The sequence below is a fragment of the Bos taurus genome, chromosome 2 (assembly GCF_002263795.3).
Source record: "Bos taurus isolate L1 Dominette 01449 registration number 42190680 breed Hereford chromosome 2, ARS-UCD2.0, whole genome shotgun sequence".
NCBI classification, from domain to species: Eukaryota; Metazoa; Chordata; class Mammalia; order Artiodactyla; family Bovidae; genus Bos; species Bos taurus.
The window spans coordinates 7,066,714-7,081,265 of record NC_037329.1 but is presented as its reverse complement, the minus strand read 5'-3'; the positions used below and the strand labels follow the sequence as shown (position 1 = coordinate 7,081,265).

Sequence of the window (14,552 nt, the reverse complement as noted above, 5' to 3'; positions counted from 1 at the left end):
GGTCTGCCGGGGGCTTTCTGGGCAGCTCCAGTTTCTTGCGGAGGCTGCATGCTTTACCATCTGTGTGTACTCCTTTAGAATCATTAATGCAAACTGGCATCTCCCAGATGTGTTCATTTCAAAAACTGATTCACAGTGATTCACCTTCATGCTCACGTAACTGACATCTTATTTGTTATTTGGTGAAGAAAAATTAAGATGCTTTTTATATTGTGTGAGTTTTTCTTTTGAATGTTCTTACTCAGAAGCCTAATCCGGTATAAAACCATAAGCACAAAAATGCCGTTCATGTTGCTGATTGTATCTTAATACCAAAAGTCTCTAAAGTCTTATATTTTCCAGAAGCTGAAGTAAAAATGAGGTGGCCCCTCATTGCACATTTCTCCCATTATTTCTCCACTCTGTTTGCCAAACCAGTGAAAGACATTTTATCAAAATGAATGCCAGTGCAATCTCAAACAGCTGAGACAGAAATGTGAAATCACTTATTTTTTCAATCACTGCTTTTGACTGTGCTTTGTCCAATCTTTTCTCATCCCTCAGCATCACACTGGGTAGATTCCATAAACTTCCAGTCATTTTTTATTATTAAAACTCAGTCTAATATAAAACTTGAAACTCAATCTAAATGTCATCAGCTTCAAGCATGAGGGCAGACACAGACTTCTAAGGGTAGGGATGAGGTGGGGGCGGAAGGGAAGTTTGTATAACTATATTCTTCTTGTCCCTGGGCCACCCTTTTTCTTCAAGACCTCGCTCCTTTGGTTGTTGGGGGCAGGGAGCACAGAAACAGAGAGGAACAAGTGCCTCTTTGTATAACTATGGCTGTTAAAAACTTCTTTCTATTGGTTTTCTCTGCTTCTCTGGCTGGATATTGACACCCTATGTGAGGCAGCCATCCAAATGCTGACTGTCTTGAGAGTGCTGTGAAAGTTCTTGGGAAAGCCTTAAGGGGTCCTCTCATAACACAGTTCTGTATTAAGGGAGATTAAGCTCCAGATCAACCTCATTCTCCACTCCCAACTCCCTCCCATGGTAATACATTAACTGCCTCTTCCTGTTGGGGCCTCCCTGTCCAGCAAAAAAGCCTTTTAATCAGCTCAGACCACTGTAACCAATACTGCAGAACGTGTGGCTTAACAAACACTTACTTCTCACAGTACTGGAGGTTGGAAGTACAAGATCAGGGTAGAGGCATTGTTGGGTTCTCGGTGAGGTCCTTTTTTCTGTTTATGTCCTCTCATGACCTTTTTTAAAATGCATGTACACAGAGAGAGGCAGAGAAAGAGACTTTGTGTCTCTTCCTCTTTTTACAAAAGGACATAAAGCCAATTATGGGACTGACAGAGGATGAGATGGCTGGATGGCATCACCAACTCGATGGACATGAGTTTGAGTAAACTCTGGGAGTTGGTGATGGACAGAGAGGCCTGGCGTGCTGTGATTCATGGGGTCACAAAGAGTTAGACACAACTGAGCAACTGAACTGAACTGAACTGAACCCTCATGACTTTGTCTAAACCTAATTTCATCCCAAAACACAAATACTATCACCAACATATGAATCTTGGAGGGGCACAAACATTCACCCCACATCAGTAGGCAGGCAGGCCTAAGCCAGCTTACATTCCTTGATATATGCCTGAGCTCATCTTTAGCACACCAGATGGTGAAAACACAGGCTCTCTCCACTCTGCCAACAATCTCTCATTGTGTTCTCTTCTGCTGAAATAGGCCAAGAGGTAGACCAGCAAGTTTGCTGGCTAAGCAAATGTTCCATCAAGAAACACAGTGCCAGTCAGTCTCTCTTGGTAAGAGTCCCCATTCTTTACGAGAAATTCTAGTGGAGCCCCTCCTATTCCCAATTTGGCCTTAAAAAGGAAAGCATCTCTCTTCCTCCCCAAGGGAAGGGAGAGTGAAGCTTCTAACACAATAGCTCCATTCATGGTGATTCCTGTCTCCCCAGTCTAGTCATTTTCTATAAAAAGGAGGGTGGATGGGAGGTGGCTGATGCAGAAGGATTGATTCTGTCACTTATTATTAACTCTGAGAGAAGTGTTAATAATTCCATCTTTGGGGAAGTTCTATTTAAATTGGAATACTTAACACCTCAGAGTTTTTAAGCTCTGACCCTAAACAATAAACATTGAATCCCACTAAATATCCTGGGCAGAAGCAAATTTTCATGTTTTTAATCCTACTCCAGAGCTTTCAGCCACTATTTTCTTAAATTTTTTCCAAAAGTAGTCACAGTATTGAGCCCATGGTTACGACACACAATTAATATTAGAATTTTGCACCTTACTAACCAGGAAGATATATCTTTAAACTAAGGTAAGGTTTAAACTAAAGCTTTAAGCTAAAATCCCTAAATAATTATTTTTTAATATTCATTTTCAGACTGCAATTCTATTGGCTTCCAAAGAGAATAATTCAGAAACCTCATTAATTCACTGAGGTCTAGAGTATTTGGAGGTAATCACTTAAAATCATTCTGCACTTTTGTCCACTGGAGACATCATCTAGTTTAGGAAATCTCTACACCCTAAACCCATGAACCCATGTTGCTACATGGCTCAATTCTATGTAACTTCCATGGAAGACCTACCAAAACTTGATATCAACATCCTGCCAATAACTTGGGGAACACACATATTTCAATATTTTAAGAGTATATTCCACAAATTTCACAATATAAGTCTTTTAAGCTATTAAATATGATGGGTCTTTGATAAATGTTCGACAATACCTACATGTTACAGGGAAGGCATCATTGCCACTGACAAATAACATGTGTTTTGAAAGACAGCAAATGCCTTCTGGTATAATCAGTTTGTTTCAATTCCAAAGTAAGTCATGGTGTTTCCATATTATGTTGAAGTGCCTGCTTAAACACAAACTTAATAAAAAGTGGCCCTAAATAAAGATCTTTCTTAATATAGATGAGACCACATAAAACCTGGGAAAAAGAAAAAAAGTAACACCCATAATTTTTAAGGACTAATTTCAGAAGCAAGATGGAACCAGAGACTCAGACAAGGATGTCCCCTATGGCCTTTATAGTTCATTGTAAATAAGGATATGTTGACAACAGTTCTCATGATAAACTATAGTACCAACCTTGCACATCAAGTCTTCCCATAGTATGCATAAATCTCCAAGTGACGCAACCCCTTTCAGTATATATAGACAGTACAGCCAAGGAAGGTCAAGATTCTGATGCTTTAATAATAACACTGTCTCCTGACTGAAAATACATATCCCTTGGTATGTTATATATTATACTTCTTTATATTGTGTCTTTTATCCCTGCATGCAGAGTTGTGTGGAAATATCTTTCTGTGTGTTTCTGTCTTTCCTTTTGTGGCTGCATTTTTTTTTATCTACTATCTACATTCTCAGAAGAAAGTCAGAGCTACACAAACCTGAGACTACACAGAGACTTCTTGAAATTAGGAAACCTTGAGTGTTCCCAGATTTTCTTTATTTTCTCTACATATCTAGAGGCAAAAACAAATTAATTAAAAGATTCCACATTTGTCAGCTAACTTGGAGAAATAAAAATAACTCCGTGCTTGAGGCAGCAAGAAATGAAGAAGAGCGAAACCATCCCACTCTTCAGCCAGTCTTGGGAGGAGAAGAATCCCAAAGAACGAAGTGATAACCCTCCTCAGGAAAGAAATGTAGACATGTCCTCAAGAGCCGTAGGGTACAGCCTGCAGACAGGGTGCACTTGAGAACTAAGTGCTAACAGGGTTAGTAGTAGAAGGCCTAGATGGTTCCAGAACATGCAAAGTGGTATTCATTATTGAAATAGGCATGGATTATGGTGTCAGACATGGGGTTTTCAGTCTAATGCTGTTCCAAAGACTAGAAATATGACTTTGAAGAAGTCATAGCTTCTGACTCTGTTTTCTCTCCAGCAAAACAGGCATGTGTATACCACCTCGAAGAACTTTTTGTAAGGATTTAAAAAGATGATCTGTGAGCACATCTATGTCAATGTCTGGAACATAAAATGCTTATGGAATAAATAAAAATATAAATGCAATACTGCAAATTACATGGAACAATAACATGCTCAAAATATACCTTTCTGATGCCCTACCAAGCTCATTGAACCAGTTTAAACCCAGCAAAATAATGTATTATCTCCTAGAATCAAAATCATTAAATATTTAAGAAGTAAGAATCTGTATAATTTTATATTTGAAGTTATTAAGCTTCTATATATTTGTTTACATTTTCAAGGAAAAAATGGTTAATCATCTTCACTATTTCTTAAAGTGAAGTGAATTACATTTGATTTATATATCTATACAAGGTCATTGCCAAAATTTTATGCACTATAACATTATTAAAGTATATGACAAAAGAAATAGTTAATACCATAGTTAAACAGCTCCTAAGTTTGGCTTCACTGTTTGAGTAACTCAGAACACAGAAATTTCACCAGAAATTTAATTAATTCATCAAGTTAAAATAGAAAATTCCTAAAATCTGTAAAGAACTACAAAATAAAACATTCTCCATACATACTTATTTTGCTGAATCTTTGCTTCAGGAGAGAGCTAAATAAAGCCTAAAAACACTGTGAAAAGCTTAAAAAAGAACTAGAAAATATTTTAAAAGAATCATCAGAACTGAAGAAAAATAACAATGAAACACACAGTAGAAGGAATAAACAGCAGACTAGGTGACACAGAAGAACGTATAAGTGATCTGGAAAATAGAAAAGTGGATATCACACAATCAGAACAGCAAAAATAAAAACAAATTTTAAAAAATGAAAGGGACTTTTGGGATACCATCAAGCATACCAAAATTCACATTTTAGGAGTCTCAGAAGGAGAAGAGAGAGAGACAGGGGCCAAAAACATACTTAATTAAATTATGGCTGAAAATGACCCAAACCCAAAGAAAGAAACAGAGATCAAGATACAGGAAGCACAGAGGATCCCAAAAAAGATGAACCCAAACAGACCCACACTAAGAAATATCCTAACTAATAAGGCAAAAGTTAAAGAGAGAATTATAAAATCATCAAGAGAAAAACAGAGTCATAGACAAGGGAACCCCCATAAGGCTATCAGCTGAATTTTTTGCAGAAACTGCAAAAGGAAGTGGCATGATATACTTAGGGTGCTAAAAGAGAAAAATCTGAAACCTAGGATATTCTACTTAGCAAGATTATCATTTATAATTAAAAGAGAAATAAAGAACTCACACAAGCAGAAATTAAGAGTTCACCAATACTGGCATACATACTTCGAGACATGTATAAAACAGGAATATGTGAATCGGAATTAAAGACAAACGGTCAGTAGAAATCAGCTTTCAGAAGACACAGATGTCAGAACCATACAAGAATGTTTAAATAATATAACAAATATATTAAGGGATTTAGGGCCAATTTGTGAGAAAATGTAGGTAATTTGCACAAAAATATGGAAAGTGTAAAAGAATCAAATGAAAATTACAGAACTGAAAAATACAAAATCAGAAATGAAGAAGTCATGTGATGACCATAACAGCAGGATGTATAGAACAGAGAAAGAATCAGTGAACTTAAGTACAGGAAAAATGAACCAACTGAGCAAAAAGAGAAAAGAGAATGTTTAAAACCTAAAGAGAGCAAGCAAAATATGGACTAACAGCACATATTATACAATATGTGTAGTTTGAAGTCCCAGAGGGATTCCCTGGTAGCTCAGCTGGTAAAGAATCTGCCTTCAATGCAGGAGACCTGGGTTCGATCCTTGGGTTGGGAAAATCCTCTGGAGAAGGGAATAGCTATCCACTCCAGTATTCTGGCCTAGAGAATTCCATGGACTATATAATCCATGGGGTCGCAAAGAGTCAGACATGACTGAGAGATGTACACTCACTCACTTGAAGTCCCAGAAAAAGAGGGGAGAAAAAAATAGGAAATATTTATTTTAAATAATAATGGTTAAGAATTTTCTGAAATAAATGAAAGAAATTGTAATGGTTAATTTTTTTTGACTTTACAATATTGTATTTGTTTTGCCATACATCAACATGCATCCACCATGGGTGTACATGTGTTCTCCATCCTGAACCCTCCTCCCACCTCCCTCCCCATACCATCCCTCTGGGTCATCCCAGTGCACCAGCCCCAAGCTTCCTGTATCCTGCATCGAACCTGGACCGGCGATTCGTTTCTTATGTGATATTACACATGTTTTAATGCCATTCTCCAAAATCATCCCCCCTCCCTCTCCCACAGAGTCCAAAAGACTGTTCTATACATCTGTGTCTCTTTTGCTATCTCGCATACAGGGTTGTCATTACCATCTTTCTAAATTCCATATATATGCGTTAGTATACTGTATTGGTGTTTTTCTTTCTGGCTTACTTCATTCTGTATAAAAGGCTCCAGTTTCATCCATCTCATCAGAACTGATTCAAATGTATTCTTTTTAAGGGCTGAGTAATACTCCATTGTGTATATAAACCACAGCTTTCTTATCCATTCGTTTGCTGATGGACATCTAGGTTGCTTCCATGTTCTGGCTATTATAAAAAGTGCTGGAATGAACATTGGGGTACATGTGTCTCTTTCAATTCTGGTTTCTTTGGTATGTATGCCCAGCAGTGGGATTGCTGGGTCATAAAGCAGTTCTATTTCCAGTTTTTTAAGGAATCTCCACACTGTTCTCCATAGTGGCTGTACTAGTTTGCATTCCCATCAACAGTGTAAGAGGGTTCTCTTTTCTCCACACCCTCTCCAGCATTTATTGCTTGTAGACTTTTGGATCACAGCCATTCTGACTGGCCTGAAATGGTACCTCATTGTGGTTTTGATTTGCATTTATCTGATAATGAGTGATGTTGAGCATCTTTTCATGTGTTTGTTAGCCATCTGTATGTCTTCTTAGGAGAAATGTTTAGTTCTTTGGCCCATTTTTTGATTGGGTCATTTATTTTTCTAGAATTGGGCTGCAGGAGTTGCTTGCATATTTTTGAGATTAGTTGTTTGTCAGTTGCTTCATTTGCTATTATTTTCTCCCATTCTGAAGGCTGTCTTTTCACCTTGCTTATAGTTTCTTTTGTTGTGCAGAAGCTTTTAATTTTAATTAGGTCCCATTTGTTTATTTTTGCTTTTATTTCCAATATTCTGGGAGGTGGGTCATAGAGGATCCTGCTGTGATGTATGCTGGAGAGTGTTTTGTCTGTTCTCCTGTAAGAGTTTTATAGTGTCTGGTCTTATGTTTAGATCTTTAATCCATTTTGAGTTTATTTTTGTGTATGGTGTTAGAAAGTGTTCTAGTTTCATTCTTTTACAGGTGGTTGACCAGTTTCCCCAGCACCATTTGTTAAAGAGATTGTCTTTTCTCCACTGTATATTCTTGCCTACTTTGTCAAAGATAAGGTGTCCATAGGTGCGTGGGTTTATATATGGGCTTTCTATTTTGTTCCATTGATCTGTATTTCTGTCTTTGTGCCAGTACCATACTGTCTTGATGACTGTGGCTTTGTAGTAGAGCCTGAAGTCAGGTAGGTTGATTCCTCCAGTTCCATTCTTCTTTCTCAAGATTGGGTTTTTTGTATTTCCATACAAATTGTGAAATTATTTGTTCTAGCTCTGTGAAGAATACCGTTGATAGCTTGATAGGGATTGCATTGAATCTATAGATTGCTTTGGGTAGTATACTCATTTTCACTATATTGATTCTTCCAATCCATGAACATGGTATATTTCTCCATCTATTAGTGTCCTCTTTGATTTCTTTCATCAGTGTTTTATAGTTTTCTATATATAGGTCTTTAGTTTCTTTAGGTAGATATATTCCTAAGTATTTTATTCTTTTCATTGCAATGGTGAATGGAATTGCTTCCTTAATTTCTCTTTCTATTTTCTCATCCTTGAGAGCTTGAATAGAAGAGAAAAAAGAAGACAGAATTCATTCTTTCTCTGCCTGACTGCTTGAACATTCATCTTCTCCTGCCCTCAGACTGCAATTTACACCATAGCCTCTCCTGATTCTCAGGCCTTTGAACTAGGACTAGAATTACACCATTAGTTTTCTTGGATATCCAAATTGCAGATGGCATATTGTAAAATTCTCAGCCTCCATAATCATGTGAGTCAATTCTTTGTAATCTCTCTATACCTATCTATCTGTCTGTCTGTATATCTGTCTATATTTATATATATACATTCTATTTTTGGAGAACCCTACCTAATTTGGATAAATTCAAAAAGAATGGCACTCATCTCAAAAGATTCAAAATAATCAAAAAAATTTTAACACTAATTTGAAATTTAAAATTCTCAGTGAATTAGGAATAGATAGGAATTCACCAAATTTGATAAAAGACAGTTATGAAAAGAATTAACATTTTTCATAACAGTGAAACACTGAAAGGTGTCACCCTACAACTGGGATTATAGTAAAGATAACTAGCCTCACCACTTCTTTACAGTACAAAACTGGAAGTCTTTAGTGCAAAAAGACAAAATAGCCAGAGTAGAAAGAAAGTAAAACCAACCAGCATTTACAGATAACATTGTGGTATATGAATAAAACCCTAGAGATCCTCCAAAAATTTACAAGGACTAACAGATGAATTAGCAAAGTCTCAGAATATAAAATTGGTATACAAAAATTAATAATATTTAAATACTATAAGCAAATAATTAGAAAATATTATTTTAAAACAATACCATTCACAATAGCATCAAAACTATCACATACCTGAGACTAAATCTAAAAAAACACACAAGATCTTTACACTAAAAAATAAAAACTATTCCTAAAATTAAAGATCTAAATAAATGTGAAGACATACTATGTTCATAAAACAAGGAGAGACATTTGTATTAATAGATTCTCTTTATCATCAAATTGATGGATAGATTTAGTGAAATTTCAGTTAATTATTCAGTAGATGATTTTGTAGAAAATGACAAGGAATTTTTTAAATGTGTATGCAAAGACAAAGGACCTAGAAGAAACAAAAAAAATGTTAAAAGAGAAGAAAACAAAATTAACATCTTGCATTATCTGATTTCAAGGCTACAAATATCATGTAGTATTCACATGAAGACAGATGTATCTATCAATGGAACAGAATAGAGTTCATAAATAGAACACACACATATGGTCAACTGGGTTACAAAAAAGGTCTCAAGATAATGTAATGGAGGAAATTATAGTCTATTCAATTAACTGTACTACAACAATGTTACATGCACATGGAAAAATAAATAAGTCTTTACATTTACTTCACACTATATGTAAAAAATTAACTCATTACTGACCATTGATCTAGCTATAAAATGTAGAGCACAAAACTTCTAGAAGAAAAAGTAAGAGAACATATTCATGACCTTAGGGAGACAAATATTACTTACCCAAAACATATTAACCATAAAAGAAAAGGAAAAATTAAAATTTTATCTGTTTCATCATAATCATCCAAAGTTAAAGATTCATTAAATTGAAAAGGTCTAGCAAAAGAAACCAATACCACAAAGCCAAAGTAATCAAAGGGGTTTCCCTCATAGCTCAGCTGGTAAAGAATCTGCCTGCAATGCAGGAGACCCCAGTTCAATTCCTGGGTCAGGAAGATCCGCTGCAGAAGGGATAGGCTACCCACTCCAGTATACTTGGTCTTCCCTTGTGGCTCAGCTGGTAAAGAATCCGCCCGCAATGCTGGAGACCTGGGTTCGATCCCTGGGTTGGGAAGATCCCCTGGAGAAGGGAAAGGCTACTCGACTCCAGTATTCTGGCCTGGAGAATTCCATGGGGTATAGCCCATGGGGTGGCAAAGAGTCAGACACGACTGAGCAACTTTCACTTTCACTTTCAAAGTAATCAAAACTGCATGGCACTGGCATACAGATGGACATACATATCACTGGAATGAAATTCAGAGTCCAGAAATAAACTCATATTGCTCATATTTATTGTATTTATTGCTCAAATTATTGTAATCGCTCATAAGCAATTGATTTCCAACAAGGGGACCAAGACAATTCAATGAGGAAAGAAAAGAATCTATTCAATAAATGGTACTGGGAGAACTGGATAACTACATGCAAAAGAATCAAACTGCAATTGTGCCTCATACCATGTATAAAAAATAATTCAAAACTGGTCAATGACCTAGATTTAAGAGATAAGATAAAACTATGAAACTCTAGAAGTAAACCTTTGTGATTTTGGATTAGGCAATGGTTAATTAGACATAAAATCTAAAATACAAGCAACCAAAAGAAAACTAAGCTTTATCAAATAGATTCAAGGGGTTGGATCTGATAGAGTGCCTGAAGAACTATGGACAAAGATTCATAACATTGTACAGGAGACTGTGATCAAAACCATTCCAAAGGTAAAGAAATGCAGGAATGCAAACTGATTGTCTAAGGAGGACTTACAAATAGCTAAGAAAAAAAGAGAAGCAAAAGGTAAGGAGAAAGAAAAATACATACCCAACTGAATTCAGACTTCCAAAGAATAGCGAGGAGAGATAAAAAGCCTTCTTAAGTGAACAATGCAAAGAAATAGAGGAAAACAATAGAATGGGAAAGACTAGAAATCTCTTCAAGAAAATTAGAGAAACCAAGAGAACATTTCTTGCAAAGATGGGCACAATAAAGGACAGAAAATGGCAAGGACCTACCTAACAGAAGCAGAAGAGATTAAGAAGAGGTGACAAGAATACACCAAAGAACTGTACAAAAAGGGTCTTAATGACCAGGATAACCACACTGGTATGGCCTCTCATCCAGAGCCAGACATCTTGGAGTATGAAGTCACATGGGCCTTAGGAAGCATCTCTATGAACAAAGCTAGTGGAGGTGATGGAATTCCACCTGAGCTATTTCAAATCCTAAAAGATGATGCTGTTAAAGTGCTGTACTCAATATGCCAGCAAATTTGGAAAACTCAGCAGTGCCCACAGACTGGAAAAGACCAGTTTTCATTCCAATCCCAAATAAGGCCAAAGCCAAAGAACGTTCAAACTACCACACAATTATGCTCATTTCACATGCTAGCAAGGTAATGCTCAAATCCTTCAAGCTAGGCTTCAACAGTACATGAACCAAGAACTTCCAGATCTACAAGTTGGGTTGACAAAAGCAGAGGAACCAGAGATCAAATTGCCAATATCTGTTGGATCATAGAAAAAGCAAGGGAATTCCAGAAAAACACCTACTTCTGCTTCATTGACTACACTAAAGCCTTTGATTGTGTGGATCACAAAAAAAACTGTGAAAAGTTCTGAAAGAGATGGGAATACCAAACCACCTTCCCTGCCTCCTGAGAAGCCTATATGTGGGTCAAGAAGCAACAGCTAGAACCGGACATGGAACAATGGACTGGTTCAAAACTGGGAAAGGAGTACATAAAAACTGTATATTGTCACCCTGCTTATTTAACTTATATGCAGAGTACATAATGGGAACTGCCAGGCTGGATGACGCACACGTTAGACTCAAGATTGTGACAGAAATATCAACAACCTCACATATGCAGATGATTCTACTCTTATGGCATAAAGTGAAGAGCATCTAAAGAGTCTCTTGATGAAGGTGAAAAAAGAGAGTGGAAAAGCTTAAAACTCAACATTCAAAAAACTAAGATAATGGCATCCAATCCCATCACTTCATGGCAAATAGATGGGGAAAAAATGGCAATGGTGGCAGATTTTAATTTCTTGGGCTCCAAAATTACTGCAGACAGTTACTGCAGCCATGAAATTAAAAGATGCTTGCTCCTTGGAAGAAAAGCTATGACCAACCTGGGCAGCATATTAAAAAGCAGAGACATCTCTGTGCCAAGAATGTCCATATAGTCAAAGCTATGGTTTTTCCAGTAGTCATGTACAGATGTGAGAGTTGTATCATATAGAAGGCTAGGCACCAAAGAATTGATGCTTTCAAACTGTGGTGTTGGAGAAGACTCTTGAGAGTCCTTTGGACTGTAGGGAGATCAAACCAGTCACCTAAAGGAAATCAGTTCTGACTATTCATTGGAAGGACTGATGCTGAAGCTGAAGCTCTAATCTTTTGACCACCTGATGCGAAAGCTGACTCATTAGAAAAGACCCTGATGCTGGGAAAGATTGAGGGCAGAATGAGAAGTGGGCAACAGAGGATGAGACGGTTGGATGGACATGAATTTGAGCAAGCTCCGGGAGAGAGTGAAAGACAGGCAAGTCTGGCATGTTGAGTCCATGGGGTCACAAAGAGTCACATATGAGCTAGTGACTGAACAACAACAAAGGCTTTATCAAAACTAAAACTTTTGTGCCTCAAAGGGCACTATAAAGAAAGTAAAACTACAATCCAAAACATGGGAGAAAATATTTGCAAACCATGTATCTAACAAGGGTCTGGTATCCAGAATATATAAAGAAAATTCTCATAGCACAACAATAAAAAAAAAAAACTTTTAAATAAGCAAAAGATCTGGATGGATATTCCTCCAAAGAGGATACAGAAGTGGTTAATAAGCACATGAATAGGTGCTTATTAGTCATTAGAAAAATGCAAATCAAAGCCATAGTAGTAACTCTAATTTTAAAAAACGGTCAATAGCAATGGTTTGCAAGGGTATGGAGAAATTAGAACCCTCACACATTGTTGGTGAAAACGTAAAATAGTATAGTTGGTGTGGGAAAGTTTGTCACTTCCTCAAAAAGTTCAACAGACAGTTACCATACGGAATTGCTCGTAATTCAATTCTAAGTAATTATCTTAGTTCAGGCTAATATAACAAAAACACCATAGATTGGTTGGCTTAAACAATAAACATTATTTTTTACAGCTCTGCAAGCCAGGAAGTCCAGGATCAAGGCACCAGCAGATCCGGTGTCTGAGGAGAACCTGCTTTCTGGCTGGGAGACGGCCACTTTTGTTCTGTATCCTCTTGTGACCTGAAGGAAAGGTAGGAAGCAAATGCTCTTGTCTCTTTTTAAGGGCATTGATCCCTTATAAGAAAGGCTCCACCCTCATGAGCCAATCACCTCCCAGAGGCCCCATTTCTAAATGCCATCATATTAGAGATTAGGATTTCAACATACCAATGTTGGGGGAACACGAATCAGTCTGTAGTAGGAATATACTCAGGAGAACTGAAAATATATCTTTACATAAAAACTGATACATGGATACTCATGGCAATATTATTCTTAACAGCCAAAAAATGTAGAGACAACACAATATCCATCGACTGATAAATAGAAGCCACACACAAGAGGCCACAGATTGTATGATTTCATATGTGTCCTCTGTCCAGAACAGGCAAATCCATAGAGACAAAAAATATATCAGCAGTTGCCAGGGCCTGGAGGAGAAGGAGGAAATGGGGAGTAAATGATAATGGATATGGGATTTATTCTAAATTTGATGCTATGTGAATAATTTCTTAGTCAATAAAAGAAACCAATAAGGAAAGAGAAAATACAGAAACTAGAAGAAAATGTTCAGAAAATATTTATCTAACAAAAGACTTATAGATTATAAGGATCAGTTCAGTTCAGTTCAGTCACTCAGTCGTGTCCAACTCTTTGCGACCCCATGAATCACAGCACACCAGGCCTCCCTGTCCATCACCAACTCCCAGAGTTCACTCAAACTCACGTCCATCAAGTCGGTGATGCCATCAGCCACCTCATCCTCTGCCGTCCCCTTCTCCTCCTGCCCCCAATCCCTCCCAGCATCAGAGTCTTTTCCAATGAGTCAACTCTTTGCATGAGGTGGCCAAAGTACTGGAGTTTCAGCTTTAGCATCATTCCTTCCAAAGAAATCCCAGGCCTGATCTCGATAACTCTAATCGAAAAAGGATATTGATACATGGAACAATATGGATAAATCTTTAAAACACATTGGGTCAAAGAAACCAAACCCAAAAGAGTATATACTATAAGATTTAACTTATATGAAGTCCAGGAACATGCAAAACTAATTGTTCTTTCTGGTATATGGAGGAGGGTAGGAAAAAAGCCTAGAAAGGGGCACAAGGAAGCTTCGTGAGTGATGGAAATGTTTTATATTGATTTGGGTGGTAACTACACAGAGTTGAAAACCTTTTTAACTGTAAACTTAAAATGTTCACATTAAATGAAGTATAACTCTATTTTAAGAACTAAAAACAGAAAACATATCTAAGCAATATATCAATTTTACAAATTACTCAGACTCCATAAAATATCAAAGAATTTAGATTCAGAAGAATTTTGAATTTATGGACTAAGGATTAGGTACTCTTTTTCCATGGCCTATTTTTTGGTTCATTCTTAACTTTGATAACTATGTTTATATGATATGTATTTGTACTTGCATTTTGCCAAATTCAAACTGCAATATTTAAACTAGATTAAATAAGGCAATGGCGACCCACTCCAGTACTCTTGCCTGGAAAATCCCATGGGCGGAGGAGCCTGGTAGGCTGCAGTCCATGGGGTCGCTAAGAGTTGGACACCACTGAGCGACTTCATTTTCATTCTTCACTTTCATGCATTGGAGAAGGAAATGGCAACCCACTCCAGTGTTCTTGCCTGGAGAATCCCAGGGA

General features: G+C 37.1%; 1 long non-coding RNA gene across 1 annotated transcript; it reads right to left on the bottom strand.

The window, feature by feature from the left end:
• Positions 1–3,467: 3,467 nt before the first annotated feature.
• Positions 3,468–14,543, bottom strand: LOC132342939 (uncharacterized). The gene is made up of 2 exons (XR_009491487.1): positions 8,818–14,543; positions 3,468–7,897 (listed from the first exon to the last, which is right to left on the bottom strand). It is a non-coding gene; the product is annotated as an uncharacterized lncRNA (long non-coding RNA).
• Between the last annotated feature and the right edge of the window lie 9 nt (positions 14,544–14,552).